The sequence below is a fragment of the Prunus persica genome, chromosome G7, assembly GCF_000346465.2.
Source record: "Prunus persica cultivar Lovell chromosome G7, Prunus_persica_NCBIv2, whole genome shotgun sequence".
Lineage (NCBI taxonomy): Eukaryota > Viridiplantae > Streptophyta > Magnoliopsida > Rosales > Rosaceae > Prunus > Prunus persica.
Window position 1 is genome coordinate 9,923,512 of NC_034015.1, and position 7,666 is coordinate 9,931,177.

A 7,666-nucleotide genomic window follows, 5' to 3' on the forward strand; every position below is an offset into this window, starting at 1 on the left:
TACACACCAAAATAAAACAACCAATATTGTGTTGGCAGATTTCAAACTACATAACAGCCACTAATAATTAAATTACTAGTCACAGTTTCTTGTTCCGGCGTTGGAGTCGGAGTTCTCCCCACTAGTGTCTCCGCCCCCAGATTCCAGAGAACTTTCAGTGCTATTCAGTCAATATTAAATACAAAATTAATTCTAATAATATTCATAACTAAGCTAAATGAAAATAATAAATACTCACAAAAAAAGAGACTTACTTTGCGTCCTTCCAATCGTCACTTTCAATGACTTTTAAATTAAGCTCTTTGGCCTTTCGTTTAATAGTTGCAGTTGTGGCATCTTGTTTGGTCTTCACAACAATGTGGGTGCCCTTCCACGGTTCCTTATTGATAAGTTTTTCCACCACCTCCATATCTGCCGCGGTTTTTACATAGATTGTATCAAGCTTTTGAATTTGGGAGAGTACACTTGGTAAACTTGTTGTTGCTCTATTCTTTTGATTTTTGTTTCTCCTAGCGTTGGATTGTTTAAGGGTGCTCCAAGCTTTTTTTAAGAGGCGGATCAATTTTAAAGAACGGGGAATAGCCATGTAAAATGTGTTTAGATGATGATGCAAATGAAATATGTAGTTAATTTAGGATGTAAGTAAAATGTGAAGGAAGATGATGTCAATATATAGGAGGAGGGTGAGGTAGAGGTTGAGTGTTGGGTTTAATTCTGGAGTTAGAAGGAGAGTGAAAGAGGAAAGGAGTTGTGCTTGCATTTGCTCTCTCTTTGCCATTTTCGATGATGCAGGACATCGAAGAGCAGAACCAAAAATGGATAAAGGTTCGTATGAGTGTATGAAATTTGAAATATCAGCAGAAGTACTCTTATTAATAGTTGGATACATCTTCACGTTAGCCATCCATGAAAAAAAAATAAATTAATATCAGCCATCATGGGGGCCAGTTGGGGGACTGTAGCTACCTGGTGAAAATACAAGGCAGGAACGTGAAGAGCTTTAACGAAAATATCGCGCAGCGTGGGAATCTAAGAAGAGCCGGTTCCCTAGGCATGGTTGATAGACAGGCTTTGCTGACCCATCCCACCATTATTTTGTTATTTATTTATTTATCCAAAAGCAATGTAAAAAGTAGATTGGGAGTAGTATTTTTAATAAATCCAAATGCATTATAAAAAGTAGATTGTGCAACATTCTAAAGGAGATTTGAATGCTAACTAGTAGATTCACAACACACATTTAATGTGGCTGATAAAGTGTGAAAAAATTGAGAAAGGATTTGAAAAACCCACATTTAAATTACCAACAACGTTTTTACACATACCTCACCTGAAAGAAAAACAAATTTACACAGGAAAGTTTGATTTACCAATAACTTAGAAGCCGGTTCGGGCTTTTTTTAAAAAAATAATTGAAAACTGGTTCTTTTCATTGCATAAAGAGATCATACAGAGAGAAAGCAAATACAATACAATAAAGTAGAGGAGAGAAGCAGCTCCCAATGCACACCAAACAAGCACGCACTAGCAGTCAAATAAATCCCACAAAAGCAACTAGTGGAAAATGTAACCATACACATGGTTGATGGAAACAGGCTTTGCCGACCTATCCCACCATTATTTGTATTTTTTTAATCCAAAAGCATTATAAAAAGTAGAACAAAAAAGCTTTATATTTTTTTTTATTTTATATATATATTTATTTATTTATTTTTGGGGTCAAGTAGTAGTACAAAAAAGCTTTGAAACGCAATAGCAGCAGCATGTGAAACTTGACACTTTGATGGGGAAATGTGGTGTCTTTTGATCAGGTAAATGGTTGTCTTTTGCTCGGGTAAAGCTAGTGTTTGATGGGAAGCAACACTGGGTCAGTAAAACAAGCTAGTACCTAGTGTTTGATGGGAAGCAACATTGGAAAGTAGCTAGTGTTTCAATATCGTGCAGCGTGGGAATCTTAGAAGCCGGTTTCCCAGACAACCAAAACTTAAAACTATCAAAACGACATAACATTCCTACAAAACACAACACAAAACGACACTACTCAAATTTAATCACTTCAAAAACTGGTTTCGCGCGACCTTTCATATCCACTGCAAACCTACAAACTATTCTCCAAAAACGAAGCCGATGAGCAGCAACGGGGACGACCACAAACGAAGATGACGAGCAACGGCGACGATGACCAACGACGACGAGCAACGACCACCGACGACGACCGAAGCTAAACCGTAAGAAAATGAATCAGTACTCTCTTCAATTTTAGGTTTTACACCGACGACGGTTTCAGTACTGTTTCTTCCTTTTGGTTTCTGGTTGTTTGTAGCAGATTTTGACCAGAAACTGCATTGCAGTTTTTGGTTCCATAATTCAATTTCAGAGTGCTTTTTGCTAGGGTTTATGGGAATGTTATAACTGCTCATGAAGTTAAATGTGTTTTGATATTAGTTTCAGTACTGTTTTTGCCTTTTGGTTTCTGGTTGTTTGTAGCAAATTTTGACCAGAAAATGCAGTTTCTGGTTCCATAATTCAATTTCAGAGTGCTTTTTGCTAGGATTTATGGGAATGTTATAACTGCTCATGAAGTTAAATGTGTTTTGATATTAGTTTTAGTACTTTGCCTTTTGGTTTCTGGTTGTTTGTAGCAGATTTCCTAGGTATTAAAACTAAAACCAAAATATCCAATATCTTACAAACTAATTAATAAAGTTAATTATGTCTAAAACCTAATTTTTCTTAATAATTAACAAAAAGATATATATAAAAGTATGACTAAAACCATAGGAAAACATGATAAGATGGATTTATGGAGAGATTTGAAGCATGTGTAACACATGCCAAGACAAATGATCAACAACACTAGTAGATAAGTATGATAAATGGCAGTTCCAAAACTTCAACATGCCAAATCATATCTCATGAACAAGCCACCATGTATAACAAATTCCATACCTTTCCAGCACCAGAGCAATTTTGACACCTCTCAGTTGTGGGAACTCGCAAAGGGCGGTCCGATGCACTAGATTCTGATATAGGATTGATGTTCAAGCACACACCAGTTGCGGAACATCTAGCAGAGGCCAAGTACCCTGTCTAAGTATGATTAGACACAATTTTCAAACTCACACAAAAGAACAATAATTATGCAGGAAAAAAAAAGGAAACCACACCCCAAAAAAAAGTAACAGAATAAGTTGAAAATAGCTTTTGTGATGAAAAAAACTTCAATAAATTTGAAGAAACATAACATCCACAACATCATCCCGTTTTTGTTTAATAAATAAAATTGTCAAAGAGATCCTACATTCAAATGCAACTGTTGAGCATGAAAATCTGTTGGCACAATTGTATTTGAGACAAGTTGAAACATACCAATTCCGCGGCAGTATTTGCACCTTTTCTTCTCTTGTTGCTCAATACAATCAACATCAATGCTGAAATAACACCCACTGCCCCACCCGAGAAAGATGCCAGAATGGGATCAACCTAACTGAATTCAAGATCCAACAGAAGTAATTTAGGACAAGAAGTAAGCAAATCCGTATTTCATAGAGACACAAATAATGGTTGCTTGAACTTTAAATTCGTAATCAGGAAAAAGCATGTTCAATAAATCTGCGAATGAAGTCTTCATATGAGGTACCTCCTATACCTAATTTTAGTTCCAACTGCCACAGAGAGCAGGTTGAGACATTTATGCATATAACAGTAAAGTGCATGAACATATTTCCCAGCACAACGCATGAACTTTAAAATTAATATTAAGAGGAACATGTACCACCCTGCTATAAGGGTCACTAGACATAAAGAGGTAAGGAAAATGAAAATCTACTTAGAATAATAGTATAGAATGAGCACCATACAGTCACGATAAAGAAACTTAAATTGACAATCTACATTTACAGACTTACCGTGTGTGCAATAAGGCCCCCAAATACAATTACAGTAGATATCATTTATAAACTTGTGAGGTAGAGCTGCTTCAATGTCTTTGGTGTCTACATGACAACAAAAATCACACAATGTTAGCCGAAACTAAACGGCAAGCTCAAGACAGTTTGCTACGTTATAAATGAAACCCACCACATGATTGAGAAAAGGGATAGTTTATGGAATGTCCAGCATCTCATTTTACTCTTCCTCGCAAGCCTCATCGATATCTTTCGCCATCTTTGTGGGGTGCTGCACCCGCAATCTCCTTAGCTACAAAAACCAAATGTATCAAACAAAGAATATGCCATAAGAAAATGAACATTCAAGACAAACTTTTGAGTTTTGACCTCTTCCATGAGAAGGAAAATCTTGTTGCGCCTGCTCCTGATGTTGTCCTGGCCCTTCTATGATACAAAAAGTGCTGAGAGGACAAAAAAAAAAAGGAAATTAAAACTCAGCATTTTCTCATCAACCAAACACCAGGAAGAAAATTCTATTAATTACCTGGGGGTGTTATCTCCGGAGGAACCCTCCTTGGAAGCAGAACAGGGAAGTTGGGGACGTGAGGAGGTGAATTTGGACAGGGAGAGGCGTCTAGGGCTGCCATAAGAGGAGGTGCAGGGAATTAGGGTTTTGGAGGAAGGGGGAGGATGAGAGTGGAGAGAGAGAGAGAGAGAGATTTGGTGAGTGAACAAAGGAATCTTTGAGGAGGTTTGAGGGGCATCTTTGGTAAAGACAGAGACAGAAGATGAGGCTAATTGGTTAATGCCACGTGTCACTCTACCAACTTCGTCTCTCTTGACCGTCAAATTGCAGCCCTGCTCATACTATTGGCTCTTACGAATATTTATTTATTTAATTTTTCTGGTGAAATGGGCCCCCTTGCTCAACAAACAAATTGAGATCAACGGACAGGCCGAAGCCTTCTCTCAGTATAGTGCAACTCAAGCCCAGAAACAAATGGATATTGGACCAAAGGCTTGTTATCGGTCAGACTACAATGAGTGGAAAGTTATAAGGGGTAAGTTATAAGGGGTTCACTTTATAGCCATCAGATCAATCCAAGGGCTGGGGAGAATTGAGATAAAGTTTCACAGTTGGGTAGGTGAGGAACCCAAACCCGAATTGAATATCCAGCACGTCCAAAAAGAAGAAGAAGAGGGAAACACATCTGAAAAAGAAGAAGAAGAGGCAAGTTCGAACTTTGAACAGAAAGAACTCATCTCTCTAAAACCCAGAGGTTTGAGAAACCCAACTGTTGCAACGGCTAACAACAGTTGAAGGCAACGATTCGCCACTCCGTTCTCTAGACCCTGAAAAAGTATTTATTTGGAGTAGAAGGGGCAAAGGTGTGGATTCCAAATCAGTGAAGGGGCGAAGCAGTGGAAGGGGAAGGGGAGAAGCTGTAATCGTTGGAAGTGGTAGGTTCCATTTGTGGAGCAAAGAAACAGAAAGACCCGACACAGACACCTTGCAATAACCAGCATTTGGTGAGTAATTTATGAAATTTGAGTTTAGGGTTAGAGTAATGGTTTTCCCCAATTTGTAGCATAAATTTTGTTGGATTTGGCATCTCTTCGTTGTGCTTGAGTTGCATGTTAATTTTTGCTTAGGTATATGTTAAAAAAAGAATGAAAATCAAGTCAATAACAAGTGAATAACATGTCAATAATGATATGAATAAGATAATGGTGTTGAATTGGAGAAGTCCCTCAAAACCTTCCACATTTGAAGCAGTGCATAGTGCAGATTAAGAAGAGACGGTAGAATATATATATATATATATATATTTTATGAAGTAAATATGATTTCCTTTGTTACTAAATTTGCCTGACAAACATTTGAACAGATAATAATAAACTCACGAATAGAAGTGCAAAGCATTTGATGAGTAATTTAAGGAATTTGAGTTTAGGGTTAAAGTAATGGTTTTCCTCAATTTGTACCATCAATGTTGTTGGATTTGGCATCTCTTATTTGTGCTTCAATTGCATGTTAATTTTTGCTTGGGTATATGTTAAAAAACGAATGAAAATAGAGTCAATCACATGTCAATAACATCTCAATAACATGTCAATAACATGTTAGTAATGATATGAATAAGATAATGGTGTTAAATTGGAGGAGGCGCTCAAAACCTTCCACATTTGAAGCAGTGCAAAGTGAAGAGTACCTCTCTGGCACTAGAATTTATATATTTTGTGAAATAAATATGATTTCATTTGTTACTAAATTTGCCTATGAGAAATGAGAACAGATAATAATAAACTCATGAATAAAAGTGCAAAGCATTTGAAATGAAGGTTGATCTATGACGATTGTGGGTGACTGAAGAAAAAGCTAGAAAGAAAGAGGGAAGGATGTGGCAATTGCTTAGCAAGCAGATAGCAGAGTAGATGCTTTGCTTTGCTTCCTTCCACTATATTTCTTATTTATTTATTTTGTGTTGTGTATGAGATGACAATAATTGTCATGTGTGTGAAGTGCAGAACTTGCCTACATTGCACTCACACGAGTATGGATCCATAAATAAAACACGTGAAATTGTTTGTAATTCACATAATCATTGCATTAACAGGTATTTGCACAAAATTTGTCATATTGCTTTGATGATGTTAAAGCCCGTGATCAGTAATCCGTATGCTCATGTACTTTGTAAAATTTGTAATGTGCCTGGTTGACTAGTTGTGATTGTGCAAATACGTGGTAGTATATGTGTTCACGTTATTTCACATTGTATTTGAGGAAATGGGATCCAACGTGGAGCTGGTATGGCCAGAGGCAGAGGCATATTCGTCACGGGTGAACAACTGCTCACATGCAAATTCATCTCTAGCTGCAATTCGAGCGAAGTTGAGTGCGGAACAATTAGAACAATTCAAGACATCATGCTTTGGCCATCTTCTGAATATAGATAAGATTCAGTTTAGCGGGCAGATTGTGCATGGGGCTTTGTTGCTAGAGTAACGGGGCAGGGTGTGAAAGACTTGGATGGACTGAGTTTCTTATTAGGGTGTGACGTTGCTCAGTTCACTCGTCAGGATTTCTGTTTGATCACAGGGCTTCGTTTTGGGGAAGTGCCTGAAGTTTCCAGTGGAGAGAGTGATGAAATCAGACTTCAGAAAAGATATTTTATAGACGAAGGAATTACATGCAATGCTTTAGAAGAAGCATTTCTGAGGTGCACAGAGGAAGATGACATCTACAAGCTAGCTCTTGTTTACTTTGCTGAGTTAGTGGTTTTGGGAAGGGACAAACATTTGAACATCAATCTAAATTACCTGACCCTTGTAGAGGACTTGGATGCGTTCAACAGTTATCCGTGGGGTTCGGTGTCCTTTGACAAAACCCAAGACAGTCTATTTTCTGCACCAACAAAGTATGTGAAAAGCTTGGAAAATGAAGAGGGAAGAGGGAAGGGGAAAAGTAAGGTAACGGGTGTAACACCCCGACTCTAAATTAAATTCCTAAATTAAATTTCTTAATTTAATTAATTTTGAATGGAGTTTTAAAGGTTTCACGTATGCTTTCCAGGTACATGGTAATAATGTTCATGTCAGTTATGTTTTGTTTTTCTTTAAAACATAAATAATGACTTTTGTCCTGTGAATTTGTGTAGATTTGGGTATATGAATTTAATTCCTAGAATGGCGGACCTGAATTACTGCAAGGTTGTTGATCCGACCGCTGTCCCGCGTATTTTGCGATGGAGTACTACTACGTCTGTTCCAGAGAT

General features: G+C 37.4%; 1 long non-coding RNA gene across 6 annotated transcripts in view; it reads right to left on the reverse strand.

Moving 5' to 3' along the window:
* The window catches only part of LOC109950439, a 12,758-nt gene extending 7,953 nt beyond the window's left edge, over nt 1–4,805 (reverse strand). The window contains exons 1-8 of one of the 6 annotated variants that reach the window (XR_002272637.1): nt 4,435–4,805; nt 4,278–4,351; nt 4,081–4,200; nt 3,909–3,995; nt 3,370–3,487; nt 2,950–3,086; nt 255–411; nt 41–160 (exon numbers count right to left, since the gene is read on the reverse strand). This is a non-coding gene — a long non-coding RNA (uncharacterized LOC109950439). Of the gene's footprint in view, nt 1–40; nt 412–2,770; nt 3,091–3,369; nt 3,488–3,908; nt 3,996–4,080; nt 4,201–4,277; nt 4,352–4,434 lie in introns of those variants that run through there. The other 5 variants (XR_002272636.1, XR_002272638.1, XR_002272640.1 and 2 more) reach the window with 5 other exon arrangements.